Source organism: Myotis lucifugus, unplaced genomic scaffold (assembly GCF_000147115.1).
Source record: "Myotis lucifugus unplaced genomic scaffold, Myoluc2.0 scaffold_0, whole genome shotgun sequence".
Lineage (NCBI taxonomy): Eukaryota > Metazoa > Chordata > Mammalia > Chiroptera > Vespertilionidae > Myotis > Myotis lucifugus.
Window position 1 is genome coordinate 60,133,306 of NW_005871048.1, and position 11,570 is coordinate 60,144,875.

Genomic DNA, 11,570 nt, shown 5'->3' on the forward strand with positions numbered 1-11,570 from the left:
ACTAGAGGGATTCTTTATTTATGAAAATATTGATAATACATTGATTCAAAAGGCCTCCAACTAAGAAATGACTTACACAAACTCCACTGTTTGTTGAACTACAAAGAGGAAGACAAGAAAAATAAATATATATTCCCTTGCAGAGAAAGAAATGTAAGGAGAGTGCCAATGTTCCCTCATGGGTGGATAATAAAAATATTTTCCTGGTACCTGTTTTCCTTCTTTCTTTTCTTCACACCCATGTTGCTGTGGATAGTAAACTATTTTTTTTCCATTTGGGTAAAAAAGTTATATTTTGAAAATAATTTCCTAAAGAGTGTATAAAAATGTGGTTCTGAATTTACAAATAGAAGTCATTCATTTATTCAGTAAATATTAAAGAAGTACCTTGTATTTGCTAAGCCCTGTGCTAGTTCTGCACATACCAAAATAAATGATACCATCCCACTTGTGAGCAACATACGCTCCATATACAAGGATAAAAAATAACCAAATAATTATAATATTGCATGTAAAGAAATAAATATAATTAAGTATAACCAGTTCTATAATTTTACATATGAAATGAAGCAAATGATTCAACTTAAAGCAAAAAAAAATTTTTAAAGATGTTTCTTTACTAAGTCAAAAATAAAAAAGTTGTAGCTATTAGCATAGTTTTAATCATTCTTGCATTTATAGTTTTTTTAAAAAAAAACTTAATAAATGATGCCTTATTAAAATTATTTCTAAGCAAGACAACACAAAGCACAAAATATTTCATTAGATGACTTTTTTTTCTAGTAAGCTTTTGTTTTGTTATTTTGTTTGTTGTTATTGTTGTTGTTTTTTTCAAGAAACAGATAGAATTAGGAAGTGTTAAGGAAAGATGTTTTATAGTAAGAGCATCTATAGAAGGAAACTGGAAAGCCTACTGAGAAGTAGGATTCTCTAGAAAACAGATGAGCATTTTTCTTGTTCTTCTTGTTCTTTTATTCCCCTTTTTTCTTACCTTTTCACTTTTATGAGTCTCAAAATTTTTCTACTCAAATTGCAATTTCTCCCTGCACTCCCATTTAATTGTCCTCCCTTTACTCATCCTCTGGGTAGTCATAGTCTGTGCTTCTTCCCAACCAGAGCTTGCCAAATGCGTAATGGCAGCTCTGGCCTTTCGTGATATCAAGATTGCTCTATTCTATCCCTCTCTGCCAGGAAATGCCCCCTTTATTTTTAGTTCAGATATCTAAAAAAGAACAAAAAAAGAGAACAAGATTAATCCAGGCCTCAACCAATTCTGCCACTTTTTAATATTGCAGCCTATATCTGAACTGAACAGTTTTCCTTAGCATGAAATGTAGGTCTGGGAACTAGTAGATATGTTCCTAAAACAATACAGCAGCATAATTTTAAGCATGTGAGCAATAGAAACAAAAAATGTATCAAAAATACTATTACCATGGTCTTAAATGTTTTTAAGAATTTAAAAATATGTCTATGGAACTTCAAAAGGGACATATTGGAGAGAGCACGCCTTCCTGTATTTAAAAGTTTCTACAAGACCATTAACTCTATATCAGTGGACCGACGTTTAGAATTGACCGAAAGTTCATTGAGGATGTATGTTTCACACACCAGTTTAGGTAGCTTGAGAGAAGATAAAGGTGACAAAGAAACTCAGAGAAAAAGAGTTGTAATGGGATGTCCCACAACATGTCAAGAACAGTTTCCCAGGCACTTCACCTGACTGGTTCCTCCTCCTGTAAAAAAGAGAAGAGATTGAAGCAGCTGCAGACCACTTCGGCGCAGGGAACTCACCCCCCCATTCTAGATTTCTTCATGAGCCATGTTTTTCATGTGGCCTCTCTGGGCACATATGCCAAGACCATACCTGCCAGTGAAAGTGCATCTCCTCAGTCAGGAGTGTCCAAGGGAAAAATTCTGAAAACCAGGTAAAAACTGACAGTTACTAATGGCGTATTTTATTCAGCTCACTTTATTCTGAACCTCAGTGGTACAGGTGAAGGCCAAGGGCCCTCCCAAGCACCCTGGGTCTGGGAGTTACGCTCAGACCAACAATTAGCCATGTACCTAAACAGGTTTCAAAACCAGCTGAAACCCCTAAATCCAGGATTATTTAATCATACATGCATGAACTTCATGGGTTTTGCTGAACTGGTGAAAATACCTGTACAAGTGTGTGTATGCATGTCCATTCACCTGGGGAAAGAATACGACCTTTCATCAAATTTTCAAACTTTGTTATGAAAAGATTAAAACAGCATAATCCAGCATTACAGGCAGCAGGAACTGACATAAGGGATTGCATTAGCCTCAAAGAGCAAACTCAGAAGTCTTATGTGCTTATCAGAAACATTGCTTTCTGGGAGACATACAGAAATGAGCAAACAACTCATCTCACAAATACTAACAAAATGACTCCAGATTCCTCTGAAGTTAATACTGCTATGTTCAAGACAAATTTAATTTAATGGTGCAGGTTTTTATTTCTATAAATATGCCTTTTTCCTACAAATGAAATACGTGTTTGACAGTAAATTAATCTCTTATTTACAAAAGGCTCATTAATATTTATTTCTATGCTCATATTGAAGCATAATTTAATAATGATGTTTGTATCTTCAGAATTCTCTAGCCGCCTGTCAAAAAGTCCACGTCTATCATGTTGATTTGCTTCTAATATCCATGGGTTAATGATCAGAGGCACCATAGGTGATACAATTTCTAGTATCTTCTGTTGCAGCAATTTTCATTGAAGCCTATTAAATAGCAACATAGATTTTATCAATATGAGTTATCTGTAAATACATAACTCATTATTTCTCTATTGACTAACCTCAATTGGGAAAATTTAAAAGCATAAAGTCTGGCAAAAAATGATTACTTTTTTATGTAGAAAACATCTTGATGTATTTTACAAACAGAAGGTACAAATATTTTATAGAACACACTGGTGATTTAGTTAAAAAACACTTTTTTTGAATGGTATTAATATGTTCTTCATTAAAAATAAGTTATTAATAGCTATTAAAGCCTTAAAAACTAATTTATGTATCCAAATTTTATAACATGCTCTTTTGAATAGACATTTTTAGTCTAAGTTGAAGCATTTTATATTTTGGGATAAATTTTATCTCAAATATGTTTGTATATATGTGTTTAAGGCAAAGTATAATTATTTATTTGACCAATATGTGGATGGAGAATTTTTTCAAGTTTACAAACTACAAGTTAGAAAATACATTCACAGAAATGCATTCAGAATGTATAAGGAAGCATATGTGACTTGGTTATTTTATAAATCAATATACTTTTAAATCTATTGTTACTATTCGTGAGATTCATACCCATTTTCTAAAATTTGACATGCACGTGTTTGAAACAGCAGACATTACAACAGCATACTTGGTTATATTTAATCTACTAGTAAATAATTTAAAAAGTAAATTAATTTTTAATGTTTTATGTGCCAACAACTGCGGCATATGATATCGTGCTTAAAAAAGAACTCTGCAATATGGGCGAGAGCTCGTTAACACACGCAGCTTTACGATATATTCATTGAGATTTAGAGAATTTATTCTAAAGACCACATATTTTACACGTTTATCTCAATTTTTCAAAAATGTTCTCTGTTAGCTTGATTGGCTGAGTTATCCTCTATAATAAAGAGCTAATATGCTAATTATACTGAACAGCAGAATAACCATCCAGACAAAGCCGGGTCTGCGAGGGCCAGCTGAGGCAGATGGGGCTGCCAGGGCTGAGCCCCTTGCACGAATTTGGTGCATTGGGCCTCTAGTACTATAATAATAAAGGACTATCCAAATTTAGTCGCTTATGACAAGTTTAATGGCACATATTCTGCATGCTTCTCACAGACCAACCAGATACTCAGCTTTTTGAAATCATTAAGAGTCAAGGGTAATGGGACTCAATCTAAACACAGGTTTCCATGATCACAGAGCACTCACGATCCACCTGGTGAGTGGCTCACAATGCTGCTACCTGGAAATGGTATATTTTACGGCCATATGTATTTCATTGACTAACGCAAAACACATGATCAACTTGTTAGGAATAAATTTCTCTAGCAGAGGAATGTCGAGTAGCATTTTAGTAGAAAGAAATATAGTCTATCCAAGATAAATTACGTCAGAAAATGTTTAAAATTATTCCATTTAATTAAAATGGTAAGCTTTTCTTTCCCCACTACTAAAATAGTTAGTATAATGATTTCCACAAATATTTACCTATAGTAAAGAATGTGAATTGTACTGCAAAGTGGACTTATAAAGAGATTATTGAATTTCATATATAACTCTCTTATTTGAATCATAAATTTTATATTTATTATTTATTCTGATGACCACACATTTATCCTGATGTTCCAAAAATGTTCTGTTAGCTTGATTGTCTGGGTTATGCTATAATAATGAATAAATCTCCAAATTTAGTAGCTTAAAAATTTTATTTTATATATGTATATATAACACTGTGCTATATATATATTGCATAATTTTAGAAATGGCTTAAAATCTGTAATCCTTGGTTTTCTTATCTTAAAATAATGTTACAAATTTCAGGGATGGTGGGATATTTTACTATTCAGATAATATATATCTGTCCTTATCTAAGAACAGGACCATTTACCTTGAGAAACTTGAGGCTACTTAACAGAGTCTAACTAAAAAATTATATATCCACCCCTAGCTGAAATATATATTCGGGGAAAAGTTTGTTTGGCCTGTAATGCTGACATAGCGTGGTCCATAAATGATTGCTTGATATAGAGAAAAGCATAACCAGACATTATTCTATCAGCTTGTTTCTCTATAAGGGCTAAAATCCTGGTGAAAGAAGTATTCTGAATTCCATAATGAAATGATTGGAAACCCAAAGGACTCAGAGTGGCACTGAATGATAAAAAACAAAGAAGCAACTGAAGCAATGAAGAAAGTACTTCAGAAAATAGATGTAATATTTCTTCATGTCAGTTGATAATCACTTCAGTGAGATTCATCACTTTCATACCAGTGGAAATTCTAAGGGTGACAACTAGAAAAAAAAAAAAGAAATTCTGTAAAAACATTTTCAGGTATAGAGGATCAGAGAGATGAGGCAACTTTATATTTTTTAATTGTTAAAATGTTCTCTGGGTGTGGGAACATAAATAATATCTACACTAATAAAAGAGAAACATGCAAATTGGTGTCACTCCACTATGCCCACCAGCCAATCAGAGTGACTATGAAATTAATCCAACAAAGATGGCAGTTAATTTGAAGACTGAAGACTGAAGACTGAAGACTGAAGAGGCTTGCCTTCTCTGCTGTGGCTGGACCAAAGGCCTGGGTCCCGGAGGAAAACCAGTGCTGGCAGCCAGGGGAAGGAAGGCCTATTGCACAAATCTTCATGCAACGGGCTTCTAGTTAGATTAAAAGACATGGCCACTGCCATTAAAGTTTTGAACTCTGCATATGGGGATAAGGTTTAAACATCCAAATTGGAAAAAAAAATGCAAGACTAACATTGGAGAGTTGTTTTAATGCACTTCTTACTTCCACTTGAGTTGTATATATTAATAATACATATTTATATATCAGAGCCATCATTGTGAAAAAGAGAATTCTTTCAATATACATTACTTAAACAAATATTTTTGCACATCTGCTTCCTAACTGTTCTAGCCTTTGGATCATAATAAGAGCAGCCCATGTCTTCATAAAAAATGTAGGCTAGTGCATTTAAAAGAAGCAATGTAGAAATGAATAAATAATTATAATTCTGGGTAAGAGCTACAACGAAATGAAAATGGGTTTCTCATTTAGCTTTTGCTGGTGACTCTTAAGACATCAAAGGGCTCTGTTGGGCTTTGCTGCACTTAGGATGTGTGCACATGCTTTTTGATTCTGTCACCAGGCTGAGGGATTAGACCTTTTCTCATGATAGAAGACAGGATGAAGAACTCGAACCATATTATTCAAACCCATTTAAAGTTTCCTCATGGGAAAGGAGTGCATCAAATCACTAGATAAGACAAATAACATGGTAAACACTAATATGGGTGTAGAAATATAGTCTACCTTGCAGGAGGCATGACAAGAATGGAAATGAATAATATTGTTACAGGGAGAAAGACAGCAATTGGGAACAATAATGCAATAGTACTGAAGATTAGATGTTATTTGATGTGTGGATTCTAGAGGCACAGAAAATAACATATTCACAAGCTTTGGGTTTAGAAAGGGTTTTATGTGTCTAACTAGCCCATAAAACACCAGTACTGCCAAAATGTATTAACAGGGAGAGAGAAAGGCAAAAGGTGAAGGGGGTATGCAAGCTATGGCCAGGTCAACTAGGAATCATAGCCAAGAGTGATGAATTTAGCCCTAACCGGTTTGGCTCAGTGGATAGAGCGTCGGCCTGTGGACTGAAAGGTCCCAGGTTCGATTCTGGTCAAGGGCATGTACCTTGGTTGCGGGCACATCCCCAGTAGGGGGTGTGCAGGAGGCAGCTGATCAATGTTTCTCTCTCATTGATGTTTCTAACTCTCTATCCCTCTCCCTTCCTATCTGTAAAATAAAATAAATAAATAAAATAAATAAATAAAATAAAGAGTGATGAATTTAAATCTTTATTCTGTGCAATGAGAAAGTGTAAAGTTTATTTAGTATGCAGTTCAATATACATTTAAAATGTCTTTGTTTGAGCTTATGGGAAGCAGTATGTAAGATAACAATTTGCATGCAAGTGATTTATTAAAAATGTGCTTCCAAGAGAAACTAGGAAAGGGCAGGATAAGCAAGAGGAGGGGAAAATTCAGGCCAGATGACCATAAACTTGATCCTTTTGAAGCAGGAATTAAGACTCGGGCTGTTCCTCCTCAAGACCAGGGAGCCAGGGATCACACAGTGGCACTAGTCAGTGATGACTTAAGGGCCACATTCTGGAATGTAATTCCCTGGCACTTCTTGCTGTCCTTGAATGTGGGTCCAGTAGTCTTTTGAGAAAGGGCTGCTGCCACTGCCTGTTGGAAGGACGAGAGCACTAAAGCCAGGGACACCCCAGTTAAGGTTAGGGGTCAGAGTGCCCATGAACCCAGGTGACATTCTTTTTCTTTTTTTATGAATTTTATTGGGGTGACACTTGTTGACAAAATGATGTGTTGTTTTATATATGTACTAGAGGCCCGATGCACAAAATTCATACAAGAGTAGGCCTTCCTTCCCCCAGCTGCCAGCACTGGCTTCCCTCTGGCACCTGGGACCTGGACTACTCTCTGGCCGCCAACAGGCACCCAGGACCCAGGCTTCCCTCCAGCCACTGGCAGGCATCCCGGACCCGGGCTTCCCTGGCAGCCCTGGCCTCATCCAGAAGTTCATCCAGAAGGACATCCAGAAGGATGTCCAGTCTAATTAGCATATTACACTTTTATTATTATAGACTAGAGGCCCAGCACACGAAATCGTGCATGGGTAGGGTCCCCAGGCCTAGCCTGCGATCAGGGCCATCTTCTGCCCATTCGCCAGTCTCCAGTACCACCCCACCATCAGCACCCACCCCAGGTCCCTATTTGTCATCTGGTGATCTATCGGAGCCTGCGGGCTGGGGGAGGGCCCAAGAGGTTGACTGTTCCACCCACTCGGCAGTCCCCAGTCCCGCCCATCCCGGTTCCCTGTGGTTCCCTATTTGCCATCCAGCGATCAGAGCCTCCAGGCTAGGGGAAGGGACTGAGAGGTGGTCAATGCACCTCATAGCGACTGGTTGATCGGTCGTTCTGTTCGTGACACAGTTATGGTTGCTGGCCTTTTATTATATAGGATTATATATACATAATTATACATGTTTCAGGTGCACATTCTATAATACATCATCTGTACTTTGCATTGTGTGTTTACCACCCCAACTCAGGTCTCCGTCCATCATAATTTATCACCCTACATCCTCCTCTACTTACTCTCCCCTTGATATCATCACACTATTGTCTGTGTCCATGAGTTCTTTCTATTTTTCTTTTTCTTTTTGGCTCAATCCCTCCACACCTCCCCATCCAGCCATCACCTCCGACCCCTCGACAACTGTCAGGTGACATTTTTATAGTGCTATCACACTTAATATGTAGTTATGTAGTGCTTATTTCCCAGTTACTTTCTTTGGTATTGTCAGTTGGTGCTAACTTTTTATATGAAAAATGCCTCTAGTCTAGACCTCTTACCATGGTACTGACTCCCTCTTCTGGATGTCAGTAATGTCCTATGTGGAAATGTGCTTTATGTTGTTGTCAAAAAATGTAATAAAAGCACTGGGAGATGAGCTACATGCACCCAGTTGTCTTGATCTCTTTTGTCCAGACAAAGATTTGCTAAATTTGTACCTAAGAACTTACACTTCCTAACTTTTTAAGGTGACTGTTTTCAAAAATCTCTATTCAAAAATAGAGATTTTTGGAAGGGGAATGTAAGATAAAATTTAGCAAAAGTAAACCCTTTTTATTGATAACAAAGTTGATAGTACTCAGAAGAAATTTCCTACCATGATAAATGTGGGGTGTAATGTTTTCTTTAAAATAATGATTTTAAAGAATGTTTATTAAGATATTGACAACCAAGTAAAGATTTGATATTTAATCATGAAATAAATCCCAGAGAAATAATTCATTGTATGCCTCAAACTGACAGAGACTGTGTTGTATGCTTTTATATACGGTCATGAGGATTAAATGTCTTAGACCTTTATATGCCTTCTTATATTTCTTCTTCCTCAATTATTAATGTACTTACTTATGGAGAGCAGTGTATGCAATGGTGGAAATAGGGGTTTTTGCAGTGAGAAGTGAATTACTTTCTTTGCCTGAACAGGAGTTATTATTGAACGAGGAATCTAACGGTACACGGAACAATCTCCACAGATGGCGTATCACACACCTTAGGGTGCCCCACCTGCTAGAGTTGTGGGAATACTTTAGATACATAGCAGAGATAATATTTAAGGAGAGAATGACATCAACTGCAGCTTCGTTGACCTCAGCCTTATTTCTAATCCTGCCTATCAGAAGTTCGCAAATGTGCTGTATTACTGCACACAAAGTATTCAAATTTTGACTTAAAACTTGTCTATTGCATCCTGTTAATTAGAAACTAATGTTCAAGTTCAGTAAGGATATGCAACCACTAGATGTATTTTGTCTTTCATTTTAGTTGCAGTAGCTATAATATAAAACCCATTATCCTACATTTTTAAATTACAATACATCCTATGTAGTTTGAATTTAAAAATGATCAGAAATGCATGTCATTTTCCTATTTGTCATGACTTGGTTAGGCAAATCCATTTTTATCTCACATATTCTTAAAGGTGGGTTCATATTTTAGATCTCATTAAATTAAAAATAGAAAGGCAAAAACTATCAACCAAGAATAATGATTCTTATTCTCTAGTTTCATCTTGATAATAGACATTTATTGTTCACTTTCTGTTTTAAATTAATGGTGTGCTGAGTTGAAAATGGCAATAGACTTCATTTATTTTGGTTATGTATTACCAGAAGTAACTGGTAGGTTCATTTTTTAATACATACAGAGAAAGTTTCTCATATGATAAAACTTATTCCTAGATCAGTACACTACGAGCCTTGTGCTGATGCAAAGATCTTAAAAATTGAAATAAAAAAAAATCTTCATTGGAATTCAGGCAAAACCTCCTGCACCATGCTTATATTGATTCCCATCAAATTTGTCACTAGATGTTAAATATTAACTAAAGGGTGATCATTGTCAGTTACTTTATTTCCCAGTTTAAAGTAAGTGACTGCATTAGCATTTTCAATGAAGTTGACATTCATTGTCAGGAACACCTTTGGAGGAACATAAACCGGCATCTCTAATATTGCATTTCTGGGAGTCAGAAGGTGGAGTCAGGTCATGGGAGGGGCTCTGTCAATATCACTCTGAATAGGACAGAAACCTGGGGATTACTGATTGTGGGAAGACATTTCAAGAAATTCTGGGGGTTGAAAACATTTGATTATTTTGTCATTTCATTAGTCGCTTTAACTCAAACTCAAGGGGAAAAAAAGTAAAACAATAACCAGAGATTATTAAAACTAAACACAGTGGCCAGCCAGCATGGCTCAATGGTTGAGTATTGACTTATAAACCAGGAGGTCATGATTCCATTCTAGTTCAGGGCCCATGCAAGGGTTGCAGGCTCAATCCCCATGGGGGGCATGTAGGAAGCAGCTGATTAATGATACTCTCTTATCAGTGATGTTTCTATCTCTCTCTCCTTTTTCCTTCCTCTCTGAAATCAATAAAAATATATTAAAAACAAACAAACAAAAAACAACTAAGGGCGGTGTTCTCAACTGCCTGTTAAATACAGGCAACCTTTTGAAATATAGTAATATAAAAAATAAATTCAGCAGATGGTAGAAAACTTATTTAAATGCAGTTGAATAGAAATAAATATGTATCATTAAAAGCAATTCCTTTTCTGTTTTTTTTTCTTTTTAAATTTATCCTTATTGTTGAAAGTATTACAAATGTCCTCTTTTTTTCCCCATTAACCCCTTCTAGCCCACACTCACACCCTGCCTCAGGCTTTCACTACTTTTTCAGGCAACTGGAAATGAAAAATAATCTGGGGTAGCAATACTTATATCTGACAAAATAGACGTCAAAGTGAATGCCATAACAAGAGATTAATTAAAAAGCAATTCCTTTTAAGGAATTTTCAAAATTACAAAAAAATGTCCAAATGTTCCATTTTTTAAATGGTAAAACCAAAGCTCAGATTTTAAGACATATATATACATCAATGCCCTTTCTACAGTATTATAGAATAGCAACATCATAGATGCTAATCTGCAGTATATCAAATATCCTTTTGTTGATAAATGATATTCCCTTACAATATTTTTTGAAAGCCTATTGACTTTGTGTAAATAATTGTGGGCAGATTATTAAGGCATAATGGAGCGTTTATATGTATATATATGGCTCCATATTTAAAGACTATCTTTATACATATACATAAAATCTATCACAATTCTATTTACCATTTACAAAATTCCCCATCTGGTCCTTGAGCTTAGAGAGTTGGTAGCTACTTTTAACTGGATGTGAAGTAAAATTTTTAGATAGGTTAGATAGATTAATTTAGAGAGCTAAAAAATGTGAAAATGACCACACAATTCAGAATCTGCCCTAGATATGTTCAAAGGCAGAGAATGAGTAAGGCACATGGCATATTATAAGGCAGTGATTAAAGAAAACTAAATGTTTTCCATATTGTTCTGCACTTGGTCCATTCTGTACATCATTTCTATTTCTATAGACAACTTTAGATGACTGAAAATAAGACTCTCTTATGAGAATTTCCACAATGGTTACTGCTATTCAGTAAGTCAATAACCCCAAAGAAGAAATATAGACATTATTTCTCTGTTCTCACTTTACAAGGAAGAGTTTCACCTATAATGTTGCTAAATTAGTAACTCTTACAATTACCTGTGTTCCTTGGATAATAAGGATTAATAAGCTCTTCTAAAAGAGAAAAAGCGGGGGGAAAGG

General features: G+C 35.6%; 1 pseudogene; it reads right to left on the reverse strand.

The window, feature by feature from the left end:
• The window catches only part of LOC102434010, a 36,182-nt pseudogene extending 26,305 nt beyond the window's left edge, over positions 1-9,877 (reverse strand).
• Between the last annotated feature and the right edge of the window lie 1,693 nt (positions 9,878-11,570).